The sequence below is a fragment of the Melozone crissalis genome, unplaced genomic scaffold (genome assembly GCF_028551555.1).
Source record: "Melozone crissalis strain CALT ecotype California unplaced genomic scaffold, PUWL_Pcris_2 ptg000218l_1, whole genome shotgun sequence".
NCBI classification, from domain to species: domain Eukaryota; kingdom Metazoa; phylum Chordata; class Aves; order Passeriformes; family Passerellidae; genus Melozone; species Melozone crissalis.
The window spans coordinates 272,276-283,593 of NW_026535981.1; the positions used below are offsets into that span (position 1 = coordinate 272,276).

Here is an 11,318-nt window from a genome sequence, read left to right on the forward strand (position 1 = left end):
CTGACCTCGCTCAAATCAGATTCTGCCTCCCCCAAATTGGGTCCTTACCCCTCAAATTGGCCTTGCAACCCCCCACGGCATCCTGTCCCCCTCCAGTTATGTCCAAAAAGCCTCAAAATCAGATCCCAAAGCCTCTCAAAGGGGTCCTGTTATGTCCAAATCAGATCCCAAAGCCCCTCAAAGGGGTCCTGCTATGTCCAAATCCTCCAAATCAGATCCCAAAGCCCCTCAAAGGGGTCCTGCCCCCCCGGTCGGGGTCCCCCCGTACCAAGAGCAGAAGCCGACATCAGCTCCCCACCAGCGTCCATCGCCCGCGCTCAGGGCTCAGCAGGGCCAGGAGCCGGCGAATGGGGGGAGACAGTACCGGGGACACGGGGTCCGGTGGGTTCTGCTGTGGCCGGTGGGTCTCGGTCTGTCCTGCTGGCTCCCGGTCCTGCTCCCGGTTCTTCCCGCCGGTGGTTCCGGGCAGTCCCGGGGGCCCGTGCGGGCCCCGGTGCTGCTCGCAGCGTGTCCCGGTCCGGACCGTGTCGCCCTCGGACGGTCCCGGTGTGGTCCCGGCGTGGTCCCGATGCCGCCCCAGTCCCTTCCCGGCAGCCGCCGCCGCTCCCCGGAACGCGCGCGCGGGAATCCCGGCCTGACACGCCTACGCCTGAAATAGCGCCTGTGATTGGTCAAAGCGGAGGTGACATCATCGGTTGCCAGGCAGAGGGGGCTGGAGCGGGTTGAGAGGCGAAGGAGACGGTGCTCGGAGGGGGCGTGGTCTGGCCGGGAGGAGGCGGGGTCTGGACGGGGATGGGGCGGGGCAGGGCGGGGAGAGGGCGGGGCAGAGCGGGATGGGTGGGGGCTCGAAAGCGAAACCTTAACGGAGCTTTTGGGAGCTGAACTGGGAGGACTGGTGTGGACTGGGGAGTGCCCCAGGCTGGACTGGGAGCACTGGTGTGAACTGGTGAGTGCCCCAAACTGGACTGGAGACATTGATGTGGACTGGGGAGCTGAGAGGGCTGAACTGGGAGCACCGTAGTCTAGACTGGGAGCACTGGTGTGGACTGTGGAGAGCCCCAGGCTCGACTGGGAGCACTGCTGGGGACTGGTGAGTGCCCTAAGCTGGACTGGAAACATTGATATGGACTAGAGAATTCCCCAGGCTGGACTAGGAAGTGCCCCAGGCTGAACTGGGAGCACTGGTGTGGACTGGTGAGTGCCTTGTCTGGACTGGAGAGTGCTCCAGGCTGAACTGGGAGCACTGGTGTGGACTGGCAAGTGCCCCGAGCTGGACTGGGACCACTGGTGTGGACTGGAGAGTGCCCCAGGCTGAATTTGGAGCACTGGTGTGGACTGCTGAGCTCAGGGGTCTGAACTGGGAGCACTGGTGTGGACTGCTGAGTTCAGGGGGCCAGACTGGTAGCACCGTAGTCTGGACTGGGAGAACTGGTGTGGACAGGGGAGCACCCCAGGCTGGACTCAGGGGCGCCCCAGGCTGGACTGGGAACACTGGTGTGGACTGGTGAGTGCCCCAAGCTGGACTGGGAAGTGCCCCAGGCTGAACTGGGAGCACTGGTGTGGACTGCTGAGCTCAGGGGGCCAGACTGGGAGCACTGTAGTCTAGACTGAGAGCACTGGTGTGCACAGGAGAGCGCCCCAGTCCTAACTGGTTTTAACTGGTGTCTCCACAGGCTGTTGCTCATTCCCCGTGAGCCCCACAGAGAGCACTGTCCATACCGGTCCCACCATGGCGCTGCCACCTGCCACTCTCCTGCCCGGTGTGCTGCTGGTGGCCGACGCCCTGGCACTGGTGTTACTGGTGCCACTGGTGCCGCTGCTGGCGCCGCTGGGCATGCTGGGCGTGTGGCTCGAGGCTGCCCTGCGCTTGCCCATCCTGGCCGTGGCCACCCGGCTGCCAGCCCCTCGCTGTCCTTCTGGAGCCACCGCGGCCGCCGTCACGGCCGCCGCCACTCCCGCGGTGTTCGAAACCTTCCGGAGCCTCCTGGGGCCGCCCGGGGCCGGCCTGGGGCTGTTGGCGGCCGCGGCGCCCGCCTGGCTCGGGGTCACCCACGCCGCTGCCGCCCTGGCCGTGCTGGCCTGGGCCGCGCCCCCAGCCCCCGGCAGCATCCCCGAGACCCCCGGAGGCGTCCCCAAGGCTCCCGGCAGCGTCCGGCGCGCTCTGGCACTGACCTGGGAGCAGAGGAATGTCCTTGGAGCTGCTGTCCTCTGCCTCGTGCTGGCTGTCGTTGGTGGGTGACTGTCTTGGTTTAGGGCAAATTTGGGAGAAAACCTCCAAAAGGGGCCCCTCCAGAAAGCAAATCCACACAGCCCGTCCCCAAACCAGTTCAGGAAAGATTCCTCAGAGAGAAGTGGAAAGAACCTGTTTATTTAACATGCAAGGCACACAAAATGAACAATACCAGATGACAACACTCTTTCACCACTCTGAAAAACATGACAAATTCAGAAAGTCTCTCTTGGGAGTGGTCGCTCTGTTCTCAGTCCCTCTGGTCCTGGGGCAGCTGCTGCAGCCACAAAGTGCAAACTCTCGGTGTTCCCAGGTCCCGGTCTGGAGCAGGCTCAAGTAGGTCGAAAAAAGGGAAAGGAGAAACAGTCCGGGGAAAAATTCGGACTGCTTAGCTAAACTAAATAATGAGCGGAAACAAAAGCAAGAGCGAAGCAGGAGCAAAGCAGAAGCAAGAGAAAAGCAAAAAGGCAAGCAAAAAGCAAAAGCAGCACCATGTACTGCCCCGTGTCTGTGTCCCGCCAGCCGTGGGGGAGCGGCTGATAACAAAACCAAAGCAAAACTTTCACTCTTCAGAGCCAGTCTTGAAGGCACAGAACATGATATCCAGCATAAACAGAACACACAGATGGGGATACAAACATCCTAATGTCACCTTAGGACGTTGACATGTGGTGACAGGCGTTGACACCCCCAATTTGGGCTCTGCAGCCCCAAATTGGGAACCCCCCAATCTGGGATACCCCACCAAATTGGATGCTGGCACCTTAAAATTGAGTGTTGAGCTCTTAAATAGGCGATGACCACCCTAAAATAGAGTGGTGACCCTCCTAAATTGTGAGTTGACCCCTTCAGTTGGGTGCTGACCCTGCAAAAATGGGGTGCTCACTTTCCAAAATGGGTTCTGACCCTGCAAACTTGACTGTTGGTCCCCCAAAATTGGGTGCTGACCATCAAACTAATGGTCTGATGCCCAAATATGGATGTTGACCTCTAAGACCTGGGATCTTAAGGTCCTGATCTCCTATGTTTAGGTTCTGATCCATAAAACTGTGTGCTGAACCCCCCCAAAATTGGTACTGACACTTTAAATTGGGTGTAAAATCCCTAAATTTTTCACGAAACCCCCCAAATTGGGTCCTGACTTCTCTAAATTGTCTCCTGCCCAAATCGTGTCCCGCCCTTCCAAAATTAGATCCCCGTTCCCCAGACCGGATCCTGCCCCCCACAAATCAGGGTCCCCCTGTGTCAGTGGTCTCACCCGTGGTGACGCAGCCTCGGTGACACCCAGGGGAGATGGCGGGGCCGTACACCACCGGGAAGGTGCCGGATGCCATCGGGAGTGGGGATGGAGTCACCGCTGGAGCTGTCGGGATGGTGGCGGCTGCTGGAGCCACAAGGTGGGTTGGAGCATTCCCAGGGCCTGTCCCCGTGTCCCCAACGTCCCCGATGTCACCATGTCCCTGTGTCCCCACAGTGTGCTGTTTTCTGGCTGCCGGGGGTCTCTCTTCATGCTGTTGATGGCGCGTCTCCGTCAGAGCCTGAGCCTGCGGCTTTTTTCCCACCTGGTGCACCAAGACCTGGACTTCTTTCAGGGAACACCAGCAGGTAACGGGGTACGGCCCAGCCCAATCCCACCTGACCCATCCCACCTGTTCCATTGCATCCCAGCTAGTCTGTCACCCCAGTCCCATCCCCACCATCCCATTGATCCCATCCCATCCCATTAATCCCATCCCATTGATCCCATCCCATTAATCCCATCCCATTGATCCCATTCCATTGATCCCATCCAATCCCACTGATTCCATCCCATCCCATTCCCACCATCCCATCCCATCGATTCCATCCCATCCCTTCCCATCCCTTCCCATCCCATCCCATCCCATCCCATCCCATCCCATTCCCACCATCCCATCCCACTTATCCCATCCGTTCCCATCCCATTGATCCCATCCCATTGATCCCATCCCATCCCATCCCATTCCATTCTATTCCCACCATCCCATCCCATTGATCCCATCCCATCCCATCCCATCCCATCCCATCCCATCCCATCTGTCTGTTATCCCATCCCACGACTCCATCCCCATCATTCCCATTCCCACCATCCCATCCAATTCCATCCTATGCCATCTTCCTGGCTTCATTCTACTCCAGTGTTCCATCCTGTCCCCATCCCACTTTCCCATTCTAGCCACTGTTCTGTCCCCATTATTCTCACTCCCGTGCCTCCACCCTGTTGCGTATCCCCAGCTGCCTTACACCATCCCATCACCCCATCCCACCATTTCCTTTCCCACCATCCCATTTCCCCTGTCCCTCCCCATTCCACCCTGACCATCTCCACAGCCATTCCCATCATCCCATCCCACTGCTCCCCATTACATCATTCCCATCCCAAATGGGATCATCCATGATGGGATCATGGTCTCACCCACCACGATCCCAACCTCTTTTCCCACCCTGCAGCTGAGCTCCTGGCTCAGTTTTCCATGGAAGTGCCACGGGTGTGCAGGGCAGCACCGAGTGGAGCCAACCAGCTGCTGCGGAGCCTGGTGATGGCCCTGGTGGTGGAGGGGTTCATGGTGGGGCTGGCACCGGGGTTGGCACTGCTGGCACTGCTGGAGGTGCCCCTTGGAATCGCCACCCGCCGCATCCAGAGCACCCGCAAACAGGTCAGGAGTAGGAGGGAAAGAGTGGGGGGGGACTGAAGAAAGGTGGGAATGGTGGAGCTGGGATGGAGGCTAGGGGAATGGGATGGTGGGGATGGGATGGGATGGGATGGGATGGGATGGAGAATGGAAAGGAGGACGATGGAGGTGGAAATGGTGGGATGAAAGGGGATGAAGACAAGGGGAATGGGATGATGGGGATGGGATGGAGAATGGAAAGGAGGACGATAAATGGTGGGATGAAAGGGGATAAAGACCAGGGGAGTGAGATGGTGGGAGTGCTGACATGAGGATAGAACAAAATGGTCGAGATGGGACTGGTGTGGATGAGAAGGATGAGATAAGGTAGTGGGTATGGAATGAGACAGTGGGGATGGGGATGGTGGGATTAGGAGAATGGATGGGAATGGTGAGGGTGAGAGAGAAGGGCGTGGGATGGCGGGAATGCAATAGTGGGGATGCAGTGGGTGTGGTGGGATGGGATGTGGATGGTGGGCCAGGAAGGTGACCTGGGAAAGTTGGAGATCCCCTGTTGCTGCCACAGGCCCTTCAGCGATCCATGCTGGAAGCATCTGCCCGCACAGCCGCAGGGGTGCAGGAATCTGTTGCCGCCATTGAGACCATCCGAACCTTTTCAGCAGAGGAGGAGGAGCAGCACAGATGTAACCTGGCCAAGGAGCTGAGGCTGAAGGAGCAGATAGAGCTGGAGCTGGCAATCTTCGTCCTTGTCTACAGGGTCAGGGGGGACTGGGAATGGGAACAGCAGAGAATGGGGGATGCCAGGGTCAGGGATGAAGACACTGGGAATGAGAACACTGGGACCAGGAATGGGAAACCAGCGGCTGAGATGGGGGCACTCAGAGTACAATGGGGACACCAGGAATGGGGACAACAGAACAGGGACATTGAGTTCAGGAACAGGCATGGCAGGAATGGGAATGGTGACATTAGAAACAGGATGGGGACACTGGGATAAAGGTTGGGAACATCAGTGTGGTGGTGTTTGCAGGTCCCCAGGATGAGAAAAGAGACAAAATTCTTGACTTCATGTTTCAGAAAGCTGATTTATTATTTTATGATATATATTATATTAAAAGAAAATTATATACTAAAGAAAGAGAAAGGAGACATTAGAAAGCTAGAAAGGACTGAATAATAAAGTCTTGTGACTCACCAGAGAGTCTGACACAGCTGGACCTGTGATTGGTCATCAAGTAAAAACAACCACATGAGACCAATCAAAGATGCACCTGCTTCATTCCACAGCAGCAGATCATTATTGTTTACATTTAGTTTCTGAGGCCTCTCAGCTTCTTAGGAGAAAAATCCTGGTGAAAAGATTTTTCAGAAAATATGTCTGTGACACATCAGGATCAGGTATAGGGACATCAAGAGTGAGATGGGGACACCAGAACTGGAATGAGGACACCAGGAACAGAGATGAGGCCACCAGGAACAGAGATAAAGACACAAAGGAGTGGGATGGGGACAGGCAGAATGGGGACACCAAAAGTGGGTTGGGGGCAGATGGAATGGGGACGCCAGGAGTGGGTTGGGGGCAGCAATATCCCTGTCCCACCTACAGGTGATCAAACTGGCCATCCGGGTCATGGTGCTCTTCAGGAGCCACCAGCAGCTCCGTGACGGATCCATCACTCCTGGGGTCCTCGTCACCTTCCTGCTGTACCAGGACAGAGTTGGTAGCCATATCCAGGTGATCCCATGGAATGCACGTGTTTGTCCATCTGACTGTGCTTCTGTCCATCCTGGTGCCACCCCCTTCCTTCTCCCCAGGTGCTGCTCTACGGCTTCAATGAATTCCTGACCAACGCAGCTGCTGGACAGAGGATCTGGGAATACCTGGATCGGAAACCCGCAGGGAATGTCGGAGGGACGCGGGAGCCTCCCGAGCTTCAGGGCCATGTCACTTTTCAGAAGGTCTCCTTCACATATCCTGGAAATCCAGAGCACCCTGTGCTGAAGGTGGGTCTGGGGGGAGGTGGGGTTTCCCAGGAGTGGGAATTTTGGCATCACCTGCTGTCACAATCCATCCTTACGAACGGGTTTCTTGATAGTTCATGGATTGATCTCAGGGTGCAAAAAAACCAACACGGCACAGGAGGTTTGCAGTAATAAAACAAATGTAGCTTTATTGAATGACCACAACAAAATGCAATAGAGGGATTAAGGGAGAGAAAAAGATAGAGATAGAAAAGAGAGAGAGAGAAGGAGGGGGATATAGCTACCAAATGCAGAGACAAAATCCTTTGGTCCAGTCCAGTCGAGGATCCGCCTGTTACGTCGGGGAGATCTCAGGGTTGCAGTCCATCTGGACCCCAATTATACTCTTTTTTTGATGGGGGAAGGGGAATGGATTTTGCAACCGAGTCAAAGGTAGTTTATTGTATCTTTGGGGAGGAAAGAATAATGTTTGGAAAAGGGGTACACACAGTCCATGTTCAGCAGTGGGCGTGAGCCATTGTTTTCGTGGTCCACTGCTCACACCTGCAACATCCATCTTGCTTTGGTTAGCTTGCCTCCCCCACACACCTCTCCCAGGTTGGGGGTCTCAGTCCCAATCCTTGGAAAGAGTGTGGGGGGCCTTTTCACATGGGGGTTTCATGTCTTGGTCTTTGATGGAGAGGCTTCTTACATCTCAGTCCGTCTGTCACGGCAGTTATAAGACGAGTGAGGGGTCTTTTGTGGAGGACCACCCAAAACTCAGGAGAAGTCCAGCCAGGCAAAGAGGGGGCAGCTTCCAAGGCTACTGTTGCAAAAAGGCAAGGTGCCCTCTTCTTCTTCTCATTGGGCTCAGTGTAGCATATAGTAAATACACCTGTGGACAACAGCTTAACAATGCTCTCAGGTCTCGGGGCCTTGTTGACATGTGACTTTCTCCTTCAGAACCAGAGATTTTAGACAGTGGGGACTCTTCAGTGGTCCCCCAATGATGATGGTGAGGCAGATGAGGAATATTTCAGACAGACTCTCACACCTGTCCCCATCCCACAGGACGTGAGCTTCGAGGTGCGCTCTGGGGAGGTGACGGCGCTGGCGGGGCCCAATGGCAGCGGGAAGAGCACGGCCATGGCGCTGCTGGAGCGGCTGCGGGATCCTGGCAGCGGGACGGTGCTGCTGGATGGGATCCCGCTGCCAGAGTATGAACACCAGTACCTGCACCGCAAGGTGGGACAGCAGAGACACTGGGAACACTGGGCATGGAATGGGGAAAATGGGGACAGGGGTCAGGGGACAATTGTGATGGTGTTCACAGGGGTTTTTGGATGAGGGAAGAGACCAGGATTTGACTCCATGCTTCAGAAGGCTTGATTTATTATTTTATGATATATACATTACATTAAAAGTATACTAAAGGAACAGAAGAAAGGATTTCATCAGAAGGCTAGCTAAGAATAGAATAGGAAAGAATGATAACAAAGGCTTGTGGCTTGGCTCTCTGTCTGCACCAGCTGGGTTGTGATTTGCCATTAATTACAAACATCCAACATGGGCCCATCACAGATGCACCTGTTGCATTCCACAGTAGCAGATAATCATTGTTTACATGTTGTTCCTGAGGCCTCTCAGCTTCTCAGGAGGAAAAATCCTAAGGAAAGGATTTTCCATAAAAGATGTCTGCAACAAACAATGAGATGAAACTGGGACCACAGGAGCATGGGAGCAGAAATGGGGATACTGGGAAGAGGATGGGGACATCAGGAATAGGGTGGGGACAACAAGAAATGGGATAGGAACATTGGGAAATGGGATGGGGATGACAGGAATGGGGATGGGAAAAGTGGGAAGTCAGGGGTGGGGACACTGGGGACACAGATGGGGAGAATGGGATCAGGGATGGACACTATGGGGACACCAAGGTGGGATGGGGTCATGGAACAGGGGTGGGGACACCAGGAGCCAAGACAGCATCCTAGGGCTTGGGGCTGGGGCAGGTGGTGCTGGTGGAGCAGGATCCCGTCCTGTTTTCTGGAACGATCCGTGAGAACATCCTGCTGGGGCTGGAGCACTGCAGAGTCAGAGCTGCGGGAGGCCGCCACTGCTGCTGGAGCCATGGAGTTCATCCAGGGGCTGGAGCAGGGCTGGGACACTGGTGAGAGCCAGGGGGATGGATGGGGCACCCCTGGGGCACATCCCCCTGATCCCAGGATCCTCTGGCAGCGATGGGAGAGCGGAGTGGGTGGCACATGGTGGGGTGTGCGGGGAATCCCTGAGGTCACATCCCACTGATCCCATGGGATTGCTCACGCAGGTCAGATCCCACTGATCCCATGGGATTGCTCACACAGTGGTGAGGGAGTGTGGGGGGTAGGGGAAAGGGGGGGAACCTCTTGTGCTGGGATCCCACTGATCCCAGGGTCCCCCCGCAGAGGTGGGGGAGTGTGGGGGGTGGGAGAAGAGGGGAGAACTCCAGGGCTGCACCCCACTGATCCCCTGTGGTCGCTCCCACAGAGGTGGGGGAGCGCGGGGGGCGGCTGGCGGCGGGGGAGCGGCGCCGTGTGGCCCTGGCCCGGGCTCTGCTCTGGCGTCCGGCCGTGCTCATCCTCGACGAGGCGCTGGATGATGGATATGATGGAGCGGTGAGTGGGGTGGGATGGAGGGGGTTGGTGTGGATAGGGGTGCAGTTGGTGAAAATGGGGTATGATGGGATGGCTGGAATGGGATGGTGGGATGAGGTGGTGGCAATAAGGGATAATGATTGGCATGGAGTGGGAATGATGTGATGAAGACAGGGATTGGATGGGGTGGTGTGAGTCAACGAGGTGGAGAAATAGGACAGGATAGTAGGATGGGATAGAGACCAGGGGTGTAGGATGGCAGGAAAGTAGAATCAAAGGATGAAGACAAGGAGATACGATAGGGTGGGGTGGGAATGAAGGGGATGGGAATGCTGGGATGAGGACAGAGATGGAGTGCAATGGGAAGGGTTGGAGTGGTAGGAGTAGGATGGGATGGGACAGTGGGAATGGGGATAGTGTGGGCAGGATGGCATAGTGGGCATGGGGATGGGATGGAGAACAGGGAGATGGGATGGTAAGAACAGGATGATAGGATTAGGGTGGGACTGAGAGTGGGGTGGGATTGGTTGGTTGGGACTGGGTGGGATCAGGTGGGACAGGGTAGGACTGAGTTGGATGGGCTGGCATGAGGGTTCTCTGATTGGATGGTTTGGCATGAGGGTTCTCTGATTGGATGGTTTGGCATGAGCGTTCTCTGAGCTGGATGGGTTGGGATGAGAGTTCTCTGAGCTGGATGGGTTGGGATGAGTGTTCTCCTAGCTGGATGGGTTGAGATGAGGGTTCTCTGAGCTGGATGGGTTGGGATGAGCTGGATGGGTTGGGATGAGTGTTCTCTGAGCTGGATGGGTTGGGATGAGCATTCTCTGAGCTGGATGGGTTGGGATGAGCTGGATGGGTTGGGATGAGCGTTCTCTGAGCTGGATGGGTTGGGATGAGTGTTCTCTGAGCTGGATGGGTTGGGATGAGCTGGATGGGTTGGGATGAGAGCATTCTCTGGCTGCAGGCACAGCGCTGGATGCGCACTGGGCTGGCCAAGACTGTGCTGGTCGTGTCCCACCGGCCGCGGGTGCTGGACGGGGCCGATCGCCTGGTGCTGCTGGAGCATGGGGCCGTGATGGAGACGGGAACACCAGCGGAGCTGCGGGAACGCCGCGGCGCCTACAGCCGCCTGCTCCTTGGAGGAGGCAGCACTGGGCAGCCCGAGGGCCCCGGGATGGGCAGCGAGAAGGGGGCTGCATCTGGCAGGGAATAAAAGGGAATCAGCCCCAGTGTCCCCATTCCCGGTGTTTGTGTCACCAGCCAGCTCCTGGTGTCCCCAGTCACAGTGTCCTGTGAATCCCTTCTCCCCACATCCTCAGGATCCCAACTCCCTGTGTCCCCCATGTCCCCACTGTGTCCCCCAGGTCTGCCCATTCCCTGGATGTGTGTGTATCCCCTGTATCCACCACGTCCCCATGATCCCTGGTCCCCATGTCTGCTCCTGGACATGGGGCACAGGGTGGGAAATCAATCCCAAGGAATGGATCTGGGCATGGGTGTCACGTCCTCATCTCACTCCTGCTGTGCTCACTCCAAGCTCCTGTGTCCCCAGTCCTTTCCCAGTGTCCCCATCCCCAGTGTCTTTATTCCAGTTCCCAATGTCCCCTTTTCTATTCCTCATTCCCTGAGAGGAAGTGCTGGGCACTGGAGGATGGGACGGAGATTTATTGCCCAAACCAGGGTATTTATACATGAGAAATAAAACATTTTGAACAACTGTAATTCTTATGTTTAAAACATGGGAAAACAGGAAGTCAGTCCGTTGGGAAGGGCTGCTGTGTGATGAGTGGGAACAGCAGGATGAGCTCTGCCAGCAATTTGTGGCTTTCTGCAGGGAGA

General features: G+C 56.3%; 1 pseudogene; it reads left to right on the plus strand.

Moving 5' to 3' along the window:
- Positions 1-1,729: 1,729 nt before the first annotated feature.
- LOC128949284 (antigen peptide transporter 2-like) lies at positions 1,730-10,964 on the plus strand (annotated as a pseudogene).
- Positions 10,965-11,318: the final 354 nt, after the last annotated feature.